The 20,505-nt window shown below is 44.4% G+C and overlaps 1 protein-coding gene across 15 annotated transcripts in view; it reads right to left on the reverse strand.

Annotated features, from left to right (window-relative positions):
* The window catches only part of KIAA1217, a gene marked incomplete at its 3' end in the record, with an annotated part of 500,156 nt that overhangs the window by 278,877 nt on the left and 200,774 nt on the right, over window positions 1–20,505 (reverse strand). Inside the window, exon 1 of one of the 15 annotated variants that reach the window (XM_082618039.1) lies at window positions 15,704–16,211. The exons of the other annotated variants lie outside the window; for them this stretch is intronic. Of the gene's footprint in view, window positions 1–15,703; window positions 16,212–20,505 lie in introns of those variants that run through there. 15 annotated transcript variants of the gene reach the window in all.

Genomic DNA, 20,505 nt, shown 5'->3' on the forward strand with positions numbered 1-20,505 from the left:
GGCAGAAGCGGTGGAAGGGGAAGCCCGTTTTGGCCTTGAAGAGCCCAAGTCCCTTCCGTAAGACATTAAAGACACTGTTCACGTGGGCTGAAACCCAGGCGGGGACAACGCAGCAGCGTGGCAAGGCTTCCCCACAAAAGCTCAGCACGGCCGAAGGACCCAAGCCTTTCTTTTCAAGCCTTTTTTCCTCCCCCAAATTGGCCTAGCATTTTGCACCTTTTCAGTTTGAAGCCACCTTCATGCAGACACCTGCCTCCCAGCCACCAACAAACAGGAGTAACAGTGAATCTCTACAGTTGGAAAATGTATAAATAGATGCTAATCTTCTATGGACATTTACACAGACAGAGAAAGAGGGGAGAAGAGGAAGGACGGAGTGGGAAAGAGGGAGAGCGAGAGTGAGTGAGCGTGCCAGGCTCCAGGTGAGGCCCAAGCACACACATGCACACACTCATATATCACGAGTGTCTGAGATGGAGAAGCAGGAAGACTGATGTGACTTCAGCTCAAGGAGGTGCTGAGACACAGAGAGAGAAGCCTTCCTCTTGGGACCACTTCACATGTGGACCTTGACCTCCCTCCATGATAAAGTTACGGGTGCTTTAGAAGGTACCCCAGGAAGAACTCCCATTTTCCCTAGCCCCTTACATTGAGACTCCTATGAATATTTACTCTTTAAGATGGATCCGGAGAGAACCATAATTCAAAAAGACACATGCACCCCTCTATTCACAGCAGCACTATTTACAATAGCCAGGTCATGGAAGCAGCCTAAATGCCCATCGACAGACGAATGGATAAAGAAGATGTGGCACATATATACAATGGAATATTACTCGGCCATAAAAAAGAATGAAATAATGCCATTTGCAGCAACATGGACGGACCTAGAGATGAACATACTAAGTGAAGAAAGTCAGCCAGAGAAAGACAAATATCATACGATACCACTCATATGTGGAATCTAATTTTAAAAAATGATACAAATGAACTTATTTACAAAACAGGAACAGACGCACAGATATCGAAAACAAACTTATGGTTACCAGGGGGGAAAGGTGAGGGTGGGGCGGGAGGGATAAATCAGGAGCTTGGGACGAACATACACACACTACTCTATATAAGATAGATAACCAACAAGGCCCTAGGGTAGAGCACAGGGAACTCTACTCAATACTCTGTAATAACTGCTATGGGAAAAAAATCTGAAAAAGAACGGATATATGTATATGTGTAACTGAATCGCTTTGCTGTACACCTGAAACTAACACAACATTGTAAATCAACTATACTCCAAGAAAACTAAAAAAAAAAAAAAAAGACAATCATCCAGCCTCTAAGACAGCAACATCCCACCTACCTAATTGGTAACAGAAGCCAATGTTTCATCACAGCAACTTGTTCAACTGGGTCAACGAATATTTTGCCTTAAAGTCTTTTCCTCCTTGTGTGGCACTCTCTGGATGTTGGAAGTGATGTCTGAATCCTCTCCAGAGCAACCCGTCTGATACTCCCAGACAACAAACACATCACTGGCAGCCTTCTCTTCAATAACAACCCCATTCCTTTGTCATCTGTCACCCTTCCCTCCCTGAATCCTCCGTAACTCAAATGGGCTTAACACTGTGATGTGGATCCCATACATTGCAAGGATCTTTGCATGTCTGTTTTTTTTCATATGCACACGGCATTGAGGAGCTTCATTCTCCTATGAAATTGGATCCTTGTAGGTCAAAAACTAGATTTTCAAAGGCCAGATCATGTTGTCTGCTGTGTCTTGGCTCAGTTGCTGTAAAGAACTAAGGTCTCTAAATTTAGATTTTTCCCATGGCTTAGCTCCGACAAATGTCCTTTCCATGCACCATGAATGGCAGCAGGCCCTGTAACTCTCTCTGGCCGTCAGCTGGCCCCAGTCCCTCCTCAGGGCCCTGGCTGCAGGTAACCAAGCGTACACTGCACCCCAACCTCCAGCAGCCCCACCCATACCTCTTCACAGGTGGGGTCCACTCCCCTCTCCCACACCCCTCCTGAGACAGAACCACTGCAGAGGCTTCGTCTTCCCAGCCTGGCATACAACCCAGGAAGGCCCTCACCAACAACACAGCCCCTCAGAATGGATAAAGAAGATGTGGTACATGTATACAATGGAATATTACTCAGCCATAAAAAGGAACAAAATTGGGTCATTCGTGGAGATATGGATGGACCTAGAGACTGTCATACAGAGCGAAGTAAGTCAGAAAGAGAAAACCAAATATCGTATATTAACGCACGTATGTGGAAACTAAAAAATTTCGTATAGATGATCTTATTTACGAAGCAGAAATAGAGACACAGACGTAGAGGACAAATGTACAGATACCAAGGGGAAGGGAGGGGGACAGGATGAATTGGGAGATTGGGATTGACATATGTACACTATTGATACTATGTATAAAATAGATAACTAATGAGACCCTACTGTAGAGCACAGGGAACTCTACTCAGTGCTCTGTGGTGACCTAAATGGGAAGGAAATCCAAAAAAGATGGGATATATGTATACGTTAGCTGGTTCACTTTGCTGTACAGTATAAACTAACACAGTATTGTAAAGCAACTATACTCCAATAAAAAAAAATCAGTCATGGAAAAAAAAAACAAAAACAAAACCATAACACAGCCCCTCGACCCCCAGCACAGGGGAACGGCTCCCATCTCACGTACCCACCCCTCCATCGCCCACCCCCCACCTCCCAGCCTGGGAAAGAAGTGCTTACTAGTCCCAGTACAGAATTAGAACTCAGGACCCACTTCCCACAGAAACAACAGAAAAACCAGAGCACTGGAGATCAGCTAACTTGTAGACTAAAAGCACTTCTACAGCACTATTTGAAAGGCGGGTACCATACAACCAGCTTAGAAGATACACTCTTATAGCCATCAACAGTCATATGGGGAATGACATACATATAGTATAAGGGCCGAGAGGTCTTGGTACCTTGTTTCTGTGGCAGCGAGAACCACTACCCATAACTGACACACTGAACGGTGACTTCGTCATAGAGCTCGGTAATGAGGTCTCGTCTATGAAGAGGCATTTTGAGCCTCCACCTCCGATACTGTGAATCTACTGTTACTTTACTTTTCCCCACAAAAGTCCGGCAGACTGAGGTAACAAACAGACACCTCTGTTCACTGACAGAACAGGTGAGGCGAGATAGTGTCACATTCCAGTATTTAACAATTTCTATCAAGTCTAGAGAAGATGGGGTAGTCTAAATAAAGCTGAGACTTGACTGTTTTACATCTCAAAATTGTCTTTTTAAATATGCTTGTGGGGCTTCCCTGGTGGCGCAGTGGTTGAAAGTCCGCCTGCCGATGCAGGGGACATGGGTTCGTGTCCCGGTCTGGGAAGATCCCACATGCCGCGGAGCGGCTGGGCCTGTGAGCCATGGCCGCTGAGCCGTGCATCCGGAGCCTGTGCTCCGCAACGGGAGAGGCCACAACAGTGAGAGGCCCGCGTACCAAAAAATAAATAAATAAATAAATAAATAAATAAATAAATATGCTTGTGCCTTTCGCAATTCAGATGTTGACTGTGGCACAAATGAATACAGCAAATACTTTGTTTTGTTTTTCCTGGTATCTCCCTAGTCAGAGGTTCCCTATCCACCTGGAGAGAGCCCTTCTAAGGAATATGTATGAAAACACGCTGCCTGAAGCATAACTGCTCCTTTGTTGCATCCCCTTCCTAACCCATCCAAGAGGTCCGACCCCTGTCTTCATTTCTCCGGCTGGCACCGCACACACACGAAATCCAGGTTTATGACTACAATGAGACTGCTTTGATTCAAATGATCTTTCCTTCCTACTTAGGCTCTTCCAACGAGGTCTAAAGCTTTCTGTTTTCTTTACAGGGTGAGAAAAACAGATCCAAGGAAGGCCCCTCGGTTTTCCGTGGTGGGGACAGATCTGCAGGACCAAAACCATGGGCAAATTCTGGATTCAGACACCTGAGCTCGTTTGAGCAACTGAGCCAAAACACAGATGGAATGGTCTGGCCCTTCACAGTCCAGTTACACAGGAGAAAGAATCTCAACCCTGGAAGAGGTGTGTGTGTGTGTGTGTGTGTGTGTGTGTGCGTGTGTGCGTGTGTGTGTGTGTGTTGGGGGTTGCGCCTGAGGGCAGGGAAGGAAACAGAAGTCTGTTGCGTTTCCTCTCACACACCCCTTCCTCTATCTAGCGGAGAAAGAATGAGGGGAATGAGGGGGGTGGGAAGCACTGAGACAGGACACTTTCCACCACGCCTGGGAGTGACCCCTCTGCAGGGCAGTTGGAGGTGGGACCCGAGCAAGGGAGCCATCCCCAGGCTACCCTGTGAGTATGGCATCTTCAGGGGTGCTTGGACTCTTGGAAGGGGTGAGGAGGGGAAACACAGGGCTCACTTACAGATTTCAGGACTTTCCAGAAGGGACCCCCAAATAGGGTCCATTTTTAGTGCCAAGTATTTTGACAAAGTTCTTATTAGGGTAATTCCAAGCGATCTGGCAAGCGTGCTTTTAGTTAGGAAAGACTATGAGAAATCTCCCAACTTAATTTGTGAAAAATCTGCGCTTGCATTTTCCTACTGAAAGAAACACTGGGACTTCCCTGGCGGTCCCGTGGTTAAGACTATGCTTCCACTGCAGGGGGCACAGGTTCGATGCCTGGTTGGGGAACTAAGATGCGGTGCGGTCAAAAAAAAAAAAGAAAGAAAAGAAAAGAAACGCTCACAAACACAGACACACAGATAGATACCTCTATTTTTTAAAAAAACAGCAGAGTCCTCTGCAAACACAATCCCCTGATGACTGACTTGAGCTGGAATCTCATCACAGTTGAACAGGACAGAGGCAGCTTACTTTCTGCCCACATGCGTCTGTTAGCATCAGACAGGGCTTTATCTTCGAAGAGCTGCCCCTGAGCCCTGGGCTTTGAGGGAAAAATCGCTTCCTGGAAAAAGCTAACACCTTTGTGATGACACAATGCTGATAGGTATCTACAGGCTCATTAAACTGTAAGCCCCCCAGATGACAGGGATTTTCTGAGCACTGTTTGCGCCTGGGCTGGCTCTGGTTTTAGTCACCATAATGCTCACCTTCAATAACAGACTGTAGGCCGAGTCACAGGTCCCCATTCTCAGCCTGGATCTTTCATAAATTTGCCTCTTTTTTGTTTAACATGGGTATACTATTTTTATTTTACTTACATTTAGATTTCACCAACACTGAACATAAGTGTATGCTGGCCCTACGTTCGGACTTCTGAAATAAAGATAAATGGGCAGACAGCTTTAATAAGGGTGTAATGTATTAAACACTGCATAATAGATGAAACAATTAGAGGAAATCAAGAGGGTGGTGTAACTATATACCTTTACACACTGAGTAGCACAAGTAGAGGGACAATTGGAGGAAAAACCTGTTTAGGGCTAAACTGAGAGGTCCTTGCAAATTTGCCTTTTTATAGTCACCTTTCACTTACTACAACTGTTAGCCTCAGACTTTCAAAGCCAGTCAGGATTTCAAACATCCCATCCCATTATGTGTGTGTGTGTGCACGTCTGCATTTGAGGTCTGGATAACACCATAAAAAAATTAACTATGTGATAGTTTCCCCTTTTACCTACAATCACTTTCCTTTCCCCATCCAGAAACTGTGTGGCATATAACACGTGTCACAGACACAGTACTCGTCACCAGAGTTTTTAACAGAGAGAGAGGCATGAGCGCAGGGAAAGGCGCTGCCTGGGCGGGACCACCATTCAGCTTCTTGTGGCGCCGTGTGGTCCACTGAAGGAAGAGCCAGAAGCGGAGTCAGGAGGCAAGGCCTGAATCAGGCCAAGGAGCATCAGAAGGCAGGATACTGGGGCACAGGGGAGCCGTCAGGGTGTGTGCCCAAGCCCCCCGGGACTCCTAAGTTATCCTGCCTTCTCCATATCCTTCTGTCCTTCCTCAAGAAGGGTCACAGGGCTTCCCTGGTGGCGCAGTGGTTGGGAGTCCGCCTGCCGATGCAGGGGACACGGGTTCGTGCCCCGGTCCGGGAAGATCCCACATGCTGCGGAGTGGCTGGGCCCGTGAGCCATGGCCGCTGAGCCTGTGCGTCCGGAGCCTGTGCTCCGCAACGGGAGAGGCAACAACAGTGAGAGGCCCGCGTACCGAAAAAAAAAAAAAAAAAAAGAAGGGTCATAAACTGGGTAAAATTCTCACAAGACTCTCAGGAAGGCTGAGCTGTTACCCTGAATAAGTCACCTAAGCTTTCTGGCTTCCGTGACCTCACCTGTCACTTGGGGAATGGCTGGATACAACTTCCTGCTCCTGTGTTCTCTGATTCTCTGAGTTAGAGTTTCCTCTGAGTTAGTTTTAGACAAGAAAAGGGTCTTGGAGCTGCGTGAGGGAATCAGGGGTCCAGCTGGATCCAGGTTCTGATCAGTCTTGGGGAATTCGGAGTGTGGTTCCAAGTCCGCCCCCAAGAATATGCTTGGCACTTCTGGTCAACCAATTCTAATGATAGCTTCCTTTGCATTTCCTCATAGACCCAAGTTTTAAAAGCCATTAGAAAAACGGGTAGGGGACTTCCCTGGCGGTCCAGTGGTTAGGACTCGGCACTTTCATTGCCGTGGGCGCCGCTTCGACCCATGGTCGGGGAACCAAGATCCCACAAGCTGCGCAAGGTGCAGCCAAAAGAAAACCAGGTAGAAATAGAAGTGTCCTCTCTAGAACGGGATGCTCTGAATCGTCTATTCTGGAAGGGGGCAGAACTCAAGTCATTACCCTTCCTCATCACGGTGCCAACACCATGACTGTGAATTCCCTGACCTCACTCCACTCGTACCCTCTTAGAAAAAAAGTTTTTTCTGACCATCTTGGTTAAGTACATGTATATGTACTCAAACTCCTTTGCTCTGCCCGGTCCTTGGTCCCTGGGCCTTTCTTTCTTCTCCACATCAATGACTAGCATCTTCTTTCTCCTGCCCATGACCTTGTGCGTCTTATTCTGTAATTATTCCCCACAGACCCAACATCCCATACCTCGATCACCAGCTCTTCTGCTGCCAGCAGCTCAAAACGTCTGAACAAGGCACATTGGGCCAGGGAACCAACCTCCAAGACTGAGAGGGCGACAGAAGTCTGAACCGAAGTGTTCCCGTGCTCAAACACAAGGCGAAACACACACACGGCCCCCAAATCTCATGCTGCCAAGCGTTTCCATTAAACTTAAAACTCAGGTTTCTGAGACTACAGTTGGTTCAGTTCCTTCATGAAAAGTCAGTTTTTCCTTCCATTCTACCCCTCCGTCCAACTTGGTAACCGTGACCCATTTCCTAAAGCTTCTTTTCAGAACACCTTGATTCTGGCAGTGGGAAGTCAGGCACATGAAAATGATAGAACTCATCCAATGAATTCCTGTTTTGGGGCTTTTCATTCTTGAAATTTTTCTTTTTCTTTTCTTTTTTTAAATGTGGGCTTCAGCCAAAGTCTCTTTGCTGCCCCTGCAGCCTGAAAGCGGTTTCCTCATGGGAAGAGAGCTGGTCAACCTCTGGAGCAGCGGGAGCAGGTGAGGCTTCTACTGTGCGCGCTCTGCAGGCTCCCACAGCAGCTTACCACTGCCTGTGCGTAGGGGTTAAGTCAGGAGGGGACGAGGTGGCACGCGCCACAACTCCTCTGTGCTTCGAAAAGGTGATCCAGACCGGCTCAGAAGCAGCTGTGCATGTTTTGAGAGTCTCCTAACAACTCTGAACCAAAGGGGGAGGAGGAAGGAGGAAAAGCAGCTTTTCTGGTTTCTGAGAAAATTCTTAACCGGAAGCACAGTGTTCTATTCTTTGTGGCATTTCCAAATCAGAATTCCACAGACTCAGTATTTTCAGAGTCCAGTGTGGTAAATAAGATGGATTACACCTCACCTGGAGACGTTCTGTAATAATCAAAGAAAAACGCTTCCTGCCTTTGTACAGAAAATGAAGAGATTTCTCATTGTAAAGAAAAGAAATTTAATTACCACTAAATAAGGTTTAACTGCTGTGGGCAATCATCCTCGGCACTGAAGCATAATTTAACTTAAAAGAAACCACAGTGACCCATGACCCTCTCCGGCTCTCTCCCAGCACTAAGTGGCCACGAAGAGCTCAGTCCCAGGTGAGATGCCCAGGTGGTCAGGAATGCATTACACAGCAGAGGAGAGACCCCAGGGAGGGGTGGCAACCCCCAGAATCAGGCCACTTCTGTACCTCGCTCTTGTCCGCTGCACGGCAGGACCTCTGGCAGCAGAAACTCAGGACGCCTCCTTCCTTGCTTGGCCTTTTTACAGGAGGGCACACAGATGGCTCCATGTCCAGATCCGAAAGCAAACATCGGCAGTTACCTGCCTGATCCCCGGGCAGCGGGACCTGCCCGCTCTACACTCCGCTCACCTTCTGCCGTGCCCCCCCTTCCCGGAAGCTGGCCTGCCGCACCTCTGACAGACAGAGGCCTGACAGACAGAGGATTTGGAGTGTGATTCGTGGATAGAAAATACCGGTTTTTCATAGCTACGTAAATGCAGCCTGGGTGGGGTTTAGATAAATCTGGATGTGGACACCAAAAAGCAGGGCAAGATGGGTCTCTTTTCCATAAATTTCACTTGGCCAAATGGGCTCGGCCTGCCCGCCACTCATTAAAAAAGATTTGAGTCGCACGGAGTGGGAAGGCAGCATCTAAAGTTCATCAGCACATGGGACTTCCCTGGTGGACCAGTGGTTAAGGCAGTGGACCGCCTTCCAATGCAGCGGGTGTAGGTTCAATCCCTGGTAGGGGAGCTAAGATCCCACATGCCTTGCAGCCAAAAAACCAAAACATAAAACAGAAGCAATACTGTAATAAATTCAATAAAGACTTTAAAAAATAAAAAAGATGATCCACATCAAAAAAAATGAATAAAGTTCATCAGCACAATTGGCAGTGCAAGTTCAGATGCAGTTTCAGATCTTAGTTCACATGGAAATGTATTTATAGCTTCTCTACCATCATGAGCCAGATCCCAAACTGCCAACTGCCTCCACATCAGCGTTTGATCAAATTGCTTCATCCTCAAAGGCAGTGCAGTCATGGTGAATATGCTTCATCTTTGGCCATATCTGCCTCAAACCCCGCCAGGCTGGATCTTCTAGGACAGAATCAAGAGGTGGGGAGGCTATGATGCCCACGGGTTGAGAACCACCCAAAGGGCACATCCCCGATTTCCTGATGGCAGGACCTGTGCTAGGCCCTCCACCCCACCTGACCATTCTCAGAATGTGGTCTCCAAAGCACATGAGCCGGTGTGGCATCAGAAGCCTGGATCCCACAAAGTGTGAGGTTAACCCAATTCACAACACTTTTTTTTTTTTTTTTTTTTTTTTTTGCGGTACGCAGGCCTCTCACTGTTGTGGCCTCTCCCGTTGCGGAGCACAGGCTCCGGATGCGCAGGCTCAGCGGCCATGGCTCACGGGCCCAGCCGCTCTGCAGCATATGGGATCTTCCCAAACCGGGGCACGAACCCGCGTCCCCTGCATCGGCAGGCGGACTCTCAACCACTGCGCCACCAGGAAAGCCCTTCACATCACTTTTCTAAGTATTTCTTTATTTGTAAAGTGAGGGCGTTGAATGCTATCTACTCACCTTTCCAGCATTTCCATAATTTTTACAAACAAACCCAAAGTGAACAATGCCCAGTATTAAAGGTGCTAGTGGGATTCACTTTGTCTACACTGCACGGTTCAGCCAACCTTCCCTGGGTGCCATCTGGTGGGCTCCATGTGGAAGCTGGTGGTTTCTGCTGTTGATAGTATCTATCTGACTTCATATCAACTATCCCAAAACAAAAAAGCTGAGTTGGACTGAAATACAAATTAATGACTTCTCTTTTTTAGTTGAAAGCAGATGAAAAGGCAAAAGTTTGATGTATCACAATGTCATTGGAAAAACCCAAACTCAGGGACGCATGACGCATGTATCCTGTTTCAGGCAGTACTTCATCGACTTAATGCCTTTTTTGTGGTCAAGGGGGAAGCATTTTAGTGACCTAAGAGTGAGACTGATGGAAGTGTTGAGAATTATGAAAAATTCAAACAAAAAAAAGAACAGAAGTACCAGCCTTCAGCCTTTGGGTTAATGACAAGAACTGAACACTGAATCCTGTTTCTGGACACCAGGCGAGGGTTCCTAGGTGGGCAAGTCACAGACCCTCAGGATTCTGTAACCTGCCTGCACTGGGGACTCTACCATGTGTTATGAGGGGCTCTGGAGAGCCAAAAAGCCCCTTTGGAGACAGTCCCAGAGACGGAGGGAGGGGAGACTGGCTTAGTTCAAAGTTCCGTCCCCCCAAAGGGACTTCTGCCTAAAACAGCATCTGAACAAAAGCTAAAATTATTCTGTACTCTTCTGATTACAACCCTTTGCACTGTAGTAAGAATAAAGCCCAGACTCCTAACTAGTACTCCAGCTGCCTCTCCCAGGTCACCTGGTTCTTCAGACACACAGGGCGCTTCCTGCCTTGGGGCCCCTCTGCTCACTGCTCCCCCTTGGGGCCTCGCCCCACTGTTTGCATGCCGGGCTCCTCCTCACACAGTCCTCATTTCCTTCACATTTTTTCTCAATCTGAAGTCATCCCTGTATCTGTTTTCTCCTCTGCCTCCCCCTCCCACCTACTTTTTAGAGTCTAAGCTCTCTGAAGGCAGTGGCCTTGTCAGGCTTGCGGTAATCAGGGCACCGGTCCAACCGAGAGACTCAATCCATGCTGATGAATGAATGAATGAATGACAGGATGACAGTTCATTCTTCCCAAATCCGACAATCCTGAGTCACTGTGCATCTTCATGCTAATCAAAACTACCTTATTATTCTCACACTCAATAATTCAAGAAGCACTTTCACATTTCTAATCCTCAAAGCCACTCTCTAAGGCCTCTGTGTGGGTCAGTGGCAAGTCACAGGCTCTGGACCTGTTTGCCTTGAAGTAACAGAGTAATCTGGCACAAGTCAACTCCCAGCTTTGAGTCCTTCTCCATAAAGCCAGGATGTTTTGTGAGGCAGCTCTATGCTCCCTCCCACCTTGAACAACCTATGAGTATTTAAGACTTTGATGGGTAGACACTGATCCTCTCTTATAAAATGCTTTGTGAGATGTTTCTGTGAATTGAGCATCTACTACATGCCAGGGACTGGGATAAGTACTTCTCACACTGTCTCTGATCTGCAAACCACCTGGCTGGGTAGGAGGTCTTAGCCTTTTTTTACAGATGCAGCAGTGGGAGCTTCCTTAGATTAAGGGACTTGCCCAAGACCACACAAAGAATAACTGGCAGAACCAGTTCCCGAACCTAACTCTGTCCAACAACAAAGGCCAGATTCCTCATACCAACAGTGCCCCATGAGCAAGCCTACACAGAACAAAAACGGTGCGACGTGCGTCAGGCAGGTAAGGGAGACACGTGCGGGATGGAAAGTAGGGGGCTGCTGGGACTTCCCTGGTGGTCCAGTGGCTAAGACTCCACACTCCCAATGCAGGGGACCTGGGTTCGATCCCTGGTCAGAGAACCAGATCCCACATGCATGCTACAACTAAAGATCCTGCATGCCGCAACTAAAGATCCCATGTGCTGCAACTAAGATCCAGTACAGCCAAATAAACATTAAAAATTAAAATTAAAAAAAAAGTAAGTAGAGGGCTGTGATGACCCCAAGGATCTGTTACCTTCCCCCCCATCTTAATGGGACAGCTGCAACGTAGTTCTAGTAGAAATTTCAACAAAGGAATTTAAGCCCAGTGTTTACTGATCATCTGATTTCTTTTTCCCCTCCTAATGTAAGAAATTTGATTCGCGTGTAAAAACTCCTGATTCTACCAAGTTTCGGTGGCTTATCAAAATTTGTAGAAGCCCTTGCCCAGGCCTGTCTGGAGAACCTGGCCCCAGGCCTGGTGCCTGGGATCCATACTTATTCTGGCCTGCACCAGGAATTTACCTATGAAAGTTGCCCAATTTGTCCCTTCAATTCCAGTAAGAACTTTTGCAATCTCTCGTAAAAATATTGGCAACGGGAGAGAGAGTGTTTGCAGGTTATTATGCAAAGGGTGTGAGCCACGCCATTTTGTAAATTTTAATTTTCTAAGAACCACCAGGTACTATTCTTCCTCTAGGGTGAATTCTAAAGGTCTGTACACAGAGTGCAGGTTTCTGAAGGAAGGGATTTGATGCATGCAGGAGGCCTTCCTCTAACTCCAAGAGGAAGGTTGCTTCGTGAGTGCATTCCTGACGTGCCAGCTCCAGGCCTGACTTCAGAAAACCTGCTAACAAGTAACAGAATGATCTGCTGTTCCAACCGCTCAGATTCTCCAAGACCACCCTTTGGAGTAATGTTGAAACGGCAAAAAAGGTAGGAGGAGGTGGAAAAGAATGTGAGACCACAGAGGCAAGAGGTAAATCATCCCGAGTGATTATCATTCCCTGTTTGGAAATCCACCCTCGTGAAAGGAACAACACTTTTCATAACGGACACCTCCGGGGTCCCAGGAAAATGCTGTAGGTTTGCAGCAGAACTGCTGGGTTCATATCCCAGCTTGGTCGCCTAAAGAATCAACTAGGAGTTTGGGACTGACATACACACACTACTGTATCTAAAACAGATAACCAGCAGGGACCTAGTGTCTAGCACAGGGAACTCTACTCAACATTCTGTAATAACCTACATGGGAAAAGAATCTGAAAAAGAATAGCTATATGTATATGTATAACTGAATCACTATGCTGTACACCTGAAACTAACACAACATTGTAAATCAACTATACTCCAATATAAAATAAAAATTAAATTAAAAAAAAAGAAGCAACTCTCTAGATTCTTCTAAGCCTTGGTTTCCTAATTTACATTTAGAGGCTTATGAGATAACTTGTGTGAAAGTCTCAGCACATAGTAATAATTATGGGCATTAGAATGTATTTATTTGCAGTGGTTTGAACACATACAGGGAAATTTTTTAATGTATTATGTTGGCATGCATAAAGGCATTTGAGATTTGGATGTATATGTCTTAAAAAGCCAGTGGCATTTAAAATCTGGAGGAAGAAAATATTGTATTTACCCCATGATACCGCAGTTTGGTCCATGTTTCTAATGATACAGAAAAAGTTCAGTCAGGCTTAAGAGTGACCTGCCACCACACTGGGGCTACAGTAATTATATTCTCTTTAATGGAATTGCTTAAATTATAGCTCTCCTCGTTTTGCACATCACAGCCACTATCCTACCCTTTTCTCTCTAAGCATAGTTACTCCTCATTATTTCTTTGGTTAACCAACTAATGCCAGGCATACACTTATTCACAAACTACCACATTAAGAGGCATTTATTTTATATCAGTTCTCTTTTGCAAATATTTGCGTTTAGCAGAAGAACTGTGATATCTTATGAAGCAAAAATATATACATCCGGGAAAGAATGTGAAGTTTCAGAAGTAGCTTTGGAGAAGGAGAAAGGAAGAAAAGTCTAATTACAGTGGAGATCTGTACTGATTTGTGTGAAGGGAATGTAGACATCACTTGCAGTTTTAATGAATTCCGGCCACCTGAATTAAAAAGGAGCTGGAGTTTAAAATAACATCTAAAGCTTTCTTCACTGATTTGGGAGCATAAAAAAATGTTGTTTCTTTTCTTTTAAAAGGCAGCCTTTGACAGGATGCTTTCTATTCTTGACTTGTAAAAGAAAAGTCTTTTCAAATCTAGATATTCTGTATGTTAGAACAGGGCTTTTTCTTTTTTCACCGAGGAAACTGAATCATAGTTATATAGTTACAGACTTAACATAAAAGCCTAAGTACCCTTTATCCCAAATGGATCCCCACTAACGGGCAAGGGGTAAAGTTTGGTTGTAAAGTATTTTCATGGGGACGTGAAGTGAATGTTTTATACCATTGGTGAGAGGATGACTTGACCAAGGGAAGGTGAATTTAGTGCTTTTGTTGACAAGTTCAGGCAGCTTAAACATATTTAATCCAAACACACATGAGGCTCAGAACCCCAAACAGCATTTATTTAGAAATAAATAAATAAATGGGATCGTGACCGGAATAAAATGGTTTAGGGGAAATTCTGCTGGGAATAAGACTACTAGTACCATCAGAAGCAACTGCTCCCAAGAAGAAGGAAAAAAAGAGAATCACCTCCTTCTTCAAGGGACAACTACATCAAAGCACAAATCTGCTCATGGGTTGGTGCATGAGAAAGTCACTTTCTCAGCCCACCTGGAAACGGTTGGCTTCCAGGGAAGTATTATACACATGATAAAAATATAAATAGTAGAGAAGTCTGGAAGTTAAAAATAAAAGCTTCCGTCCTCACCAAGCCCACTGGTCCCTCTTTCTGATTTATTAGGTGTCATTCTAGAAATGTTTAATGGAAAAATAAGTACCCAGAAAATGGACATGCTTTTCCATACAAACAGGATCCAGCCTTTTAAAAATAAATGGGATCACACTACCTACATTGCTCCGTGAATAATACTGCTTATTTAATATAGCTTGGTTACATGTCCACACCTGCACATCCAGCCTACTTCATCTACTGTCATGACTGCAGAGAACTGTATTATCTGAACATACCATAACTGATTCTCAAGCACTCAAACTGACAGAATAAACTGGTAAGTCTTTTTGAGAGAAAACTGGGCAATACCTTTCAATGTGAGTAAGCCCTGTAAATGAATAGTAAAAACCTAGTAATCTGACGTCTAGGAATTTGTGCTTCAGATTTACTGACATGTGCACAGCCACATAGAAGGTCACCGCAGTGCTGTTCATAACAGGCAGAGAAAAAAGAAGCAATCGAAACAGCAATTAAGAAGGGTCAAGTTAATAGATTATAGGGTACTACTTTCATTGCTCTGAAGAGAGAATAGCTCTAAATCAGTTCGGGCTCTTCTCACCATTGTAAACACACACATATACACACAGATACACACAGAAGCGCACACACACACTCCCCAAAGAAGAAACTGAAAATGGTCCTTTATGAGTCAGTGGGCTGGAGTCTTAAAATTTACCCTGAAAAAGGATTCGAATAAAGGTACAGTTAAAGTTGAAGGGGGCCCATGAACCTTTCCTGGTGCAAAATTCAAACAGGATGATTTTTAAAAATTGTCCCTCTGCACCAGCAGGCTACGTGATGGTGGCACATGTACCCGATTAATGCCTATTGTGACTTGACGTCCATGTGACATTCTCAGGGGTGTTTACAAATATTCTTAATGTCAAAGACTGAAAATGACCAAGGGTCCATCCGAATCTGTTTTGTCATCTATTCCAAAAAGCGTGTGTGGCGGCAGCTTTCCTTCCGAGGGGCAAGTAGTAAAGCCAAAGAACGTCCCCTCCGAAAAGTTCACAGAGCGCACTATGGATCAGTAAAACAACACCCCCTGATGGGGTCTTTGCTTTCTGTCTTGTGCCATCTGAACAGCTTGGAGGACGGTGCCACCGTCGGGTTTACGGGGGCTGACGTGACCACCTGCATTTGTGAACCCTGGTGAAAATGCTGATGGGACACCCACTATCACTTCTGTTGCTTAGTCCTGAGCAAGCAGACAGGGGTGGAAGTGAAGTGAACCATGTGTGAGGGGAGACCACAGGCTAGAATCCTAGGGCTGCGAGAGGCCAGAAAAACTATCACCTGCCTTTACCTTGGACTGACTGTCCTCAGGTCATCACATAAAATCAGCTGTACGCTCCTCTCTGGAAGATCTCTAGAGAAGGGATTTCTCCAAACGTGTAAAAATACTTCACATTCACTTTTGCCATTCGTACGAAGGAGTAGTTCAGAATTCTTCCCGCTGCCTGTAAGTCTGGACGGAAAAGCAGCGGAACTTCCTGTTGTTGGTATAAAGCTCACCCCAGTCTCCAACCTTTGTCCTCCTCTGGTCCCTCCCTCCCTAAGGTCGCCCGGAATTCCATCCTTTCCACCACAACCCACGGGCCCCGAGGCCTCCAGGTGCACAGATGTTACACAACCGTCTGCACAAACCAAGAAGGACTTGTTTTGGTTGTACAGGGGACAGCAGATTTGGTAACCTCAGAACCCTGTCTACCTTGATATTATGCTTCCAGGAAAAAAAAAAAAAAGCCTTCTCTCCCGTATTTTCTCTCATCAGGTTACAAGTTAAATGCACAAGATGGGAAGTTTACAAGAAAGCAATCCATATCGGATTGATTTCTGAGGAAATTTCACCCTGAATGGGATAGGGAGGGTGGGAGGGAGGGAGATGCAAGAGGGAAGAGATATGGGAACATAAGTATATGTATAACTGATTCACTTTGTTATAAAGCAGAAACTAACAGACCATTGTAAAGCAATTATACTCCAATAAAGATGTAAAAAAAAAAAAAAAAAAATTCACCCTGAAATACACAATGGCCAAAATTCATACTCAGAGCCCAGCCATGGTGTTTCACAATTCATCATAAAAACAAATCCCAAACTCAGGTCCCTGAGGAATTTTTGCTTCCAGTGAATTATGTTTCTCCTGCTTAAGAAAAAGTTAAGGAAAGAAAACCAAGAAGAGGAGGAAAGGCCCTTCTCAGTCCACCTGCTGGTCCCTTCAGGGCTTCACACTGAAGAGAAAAGCAACATCAACTGGGATGCCACCATTTTCCAGGATGACTTTTTTTTTTTTTTTTTTTTAATAAACAGATTTTTGGAAACAGCTCCCCATCAGCTTCTAAACAGGAGTGTTTCTGACAAAGTGAAATTGATGAATAGCAAGGACAAGGGCCTGGGCCTTAAGCAGCTTCTAGCTTCACCCCCACTCAGAAGAGCTTTACACACACCTCCCCCAGAGCAAGTCCTGGTTCCACTTCCTGACCTGTGAGATTTCAGTGCCTTTCTTTCTGAAGAAAAAAATCTCCAAAACGTTTTTAAAAGAGAAAAGTATAATACAGTTGACCTTTGAACAACATGGGTTTGAACTAGGTCAGTCCACTTTTTTCAATAAATACATATGTATACTGTAAATGTATTTTCTCCTCCTTATGGTTTTTTAACTTTTGCTTTTCTCCAGTTTATTTTATTGTAAGAATACAGTATATTATACATACAACATACAATATATGTGTTAAATGGCTGTTTATGCTACCAGTACGGCTTCCGGTCAGCAGTAGGCTATTATTAGTAGTTAACTTTGGGGAGAGTCAAAAGCTATACATGGATTATATACCCACATTGTTCAAGGGTCAACTGTATTTAAAGATCACTAATCCCTGTGCTGAGGCTTTTAAAATTCAGATGTTACATTTTATTGGTAATATGAATAGACCTACATATGTTCTTCAACAGGAAACCTTGCTACTAGTGAGTAATGGAGACAAGATTCAAACCCAGGAAACCTGGCCCTTGAACCCTTGTGTGCACAATCCCTGTGATTCAATAAATCTTTATTAAACCCCACTGGGTGTAAAACCTGCTTCTAGATGCAATCACTACTTATGAGTCAGCAGATAATCTCTGAGCAATACAACAATTAAGTGTCATAAAAAGCTTAATGGACTTCTAAAACAGAGTCTGTGGGGAAAAGAAAATTATAAGAATATACATGAGTGACTCGGAACCAATGTGGAATTTCAGCACCCTGTGGCTGTTTGATTTCATGACTGGTTTCTACTTTCAACTTGCAGGTGGTGGTTCATATTTGGAACTGAAACTCTGAATGAAATCAACCTTTGCTTTCAGACTCAGAGATCTGCCCTTGAGATAATCAGAGCTTTTCCCAGGGTCCCCAAACAGCACTGGGCACCATACAGCCTGCTGCCGTTCAGATGACCACATTTAATGAATTGTCTGGGACAGAATGAGCTCGCCCTCAGCAGCTCAGAGATGAGAACGCCTTCAGGATTCCACTCGATGAATCTACCCACCACTCCTGCTAAGAGCCTTCTTTTAGGAGTGGGGAACCCAAACAATTCTGAACGGTCTGATGCGGACAACTTGGTAACATCGGACAAGTCATTAGGAAAATCCTGGAACTAACAGAGTGTTTTCTCTGGCTGGAAACCCTGCTGTTAAAAATAACACAAAGAAAAACATATTTGTCTCTGACACACAATGGATGTAGAATATAATTATGGGCTGTCTTGGTCTGGGAGGTAGACAAGGGAGGGAGTTGCCAAGGTCTAGAAGACAAAGGAGAAAAGACAGTGTGTCCGACCCCGAGCTCTCTGTGGCCATTCCCACGGCCTCCTGGTGACTTGGTTTCCTGCTCAGGTAACAGCAAAACCTGACTCTTCTTGCAGGGCCCAGAAAAATCACAGGCAGGTAAGAGTTAACCATGTAAGTCTCTGAAGTGATAAGCTCCTATCAGTAGGTGCCAGTAAAAAGTAAATTAATATCACTTCTCTAGCCTGTCAAGAAAAAAATGTCACATATAATTAATGTAAAAACGTGAATATCCTAGCTCCTTTGACACACTTAACATTTTGTATTTTAATTACTTTATAGAAATAATAGTTGCCACTGGGAGTTATTTCAGGAACACATTAATTTTTTTTAGAGACCCCTAAAAGGAGAAAAAAATAGCAGGAAATGTAGAAGGACCGCTTATCGTGTTGTATATTTCAGTATCTCTCTGAACCAGGGTTTCTTGATCTGTAAAGGGGGAATGAAAAGATTCTGCTAATCCCACTGGGCTGTTACAATGATAAGATGAAGGAAAAGATGAAAACACTTTACAAACAGTCCAGGACCACAAAAGTGGTAAATAAAAACAATCATCAACACGTGGAGCATGTATTCTGAGAACTGTGCAATATATATTTTGTCATTTAATCCTCACCACGCCACAATTATCACTGCCATCCTATGGAGGAGAACACTGAGGCTTAAGGACATGAATTTACTTTTCTAAGGTTGCACAGGTAGGAGGTGGATTCAACACCCAGGCATTCTGATGTTAGGGGCAGAATTCTCTGCCACTCGAATTTTCTGCAATAACTGTGGTAACCCAACCATTTAACATGAATATCAATGCAGGTGCTAATCTACATTAGCTGATGGCCAAATTTCAGGAGGCTCTCATTCTCAGACATTAGTCAGTTTTTAAAATAGTTTAAATCCTGTCCATGTGCTCCTAAATAGTTTTGCTTTCAAAAGCCCAAATTCCCATTGCACAGGTTATCTTTATTCTTAACTCTGTGCTTTCACCTTATGCAATGTATGAAAGAGAAAAAAAAATGTGATTTTCATTGCCTTTTAAGCCTTGGTGGACCTAACTACTCATATCGCACCCTGATGTCCCCAAACTAACCCCTTTAAGTCAACTTTGCAGACACACAGCTACTTTCAGTGATTGTTATCACATCCATATCACAGGCAGGACTGTTTACTCAGTCTTGCTAGTAACTGATGCAAACAGAAAACCTCCTACCACCAAAGTAAGGTTTCCTTCTGAAAGTATGCTTTAAAAACGAATTTTATCAAGCATTCCCCCACCCTAGGAGCCTTTATCTGTCTTAGAATTTACAATTCCTGCTTCCCTCAAGTCCAGAAACTCTGATATCTCAAACAGGATATTTTTCTAGTCTTATAAAATGCCTCTGTGAGAAAAAATATACAGACACACTTTTTAAAAAGTGCAATGTTCATAAACCTGTTTCTGTAATATTCCACGGGTTGTATTTTTGGCATTTTGCAACTTGAAAATACAGAAATACACATAGTCCCAATTTCAGTTCTGTTCGAAGAGTTAAAGAAAAAAATAAAAAAGAGAGAAAGAAACCAACATCTGGGAATAATCCACAAATACACAGAGTATCTCAATTCTCAGATCATCCTTCTAATCTTTACCTACGCATTTTTACAGCATTATTCACAGGGCAAAATCAGCATAACGCATAATGCATCACTTGTTTTTCAGCTCTATTCAAAAATCTCAGTTCATTCAATAAAAAAGCCCTGAAAAAACAGCCCTGAAGCATGAGCACTCGAATATTCAGTGTGGGAAAGCCATGCTTATTGATTCAGTGCTTCCTGCCAAGAGAACAATGCAGAGAAAGAGACCTCAATGTTTCCAAATAATTTCTGGCAATAACTCAGAAGAAAAAAAAAACCTGTATTTACCCATACCTGGAGCTCCACAGGTGAAGCGGCCGTTAAAGCAGAAAAATCTAATTCGGCTTCTGGAAGTTTTTGTCTCTAATGGACTCCGGGGTCATCCTTCCGAGCTGTCAGGTAAACCCCCCTCCATGTCTCTACTGTTTTCTTTTGCCGTTTTTCCCAGTGAAACTCTTTTGTCATTTGCATAAAAGCTACTTCCAGCCTATAGGACTTTTTGAGTAGCTACTTGTTAAATTGGCTGTCTTGACATGCTCTTTCAAGCATGACATCATAAATCTCCACGGAAACCCTAACCCCACCTGCTTACATGCCAACGTTACCTGTCGGGAAGACTTAAACAAGCATCTGAAATTGTTCATTAATGAAACCTTTTTAGGGGCT

The sequence above is a fragment of the Mesoplodon mirus genome, assembly GCF_964341445.2.
Source record: "Mesoplodon mirus genome assembly, chromosome: 4".
In the NCBI taxonomy this organism is placed as follows: domain Eukaryota; kingdom Metazoa; phylum Chordata; class Mammalia; order Artiodactyla; family Ziphiidae; genus Mesoplodon; species Mesoplodon mirus.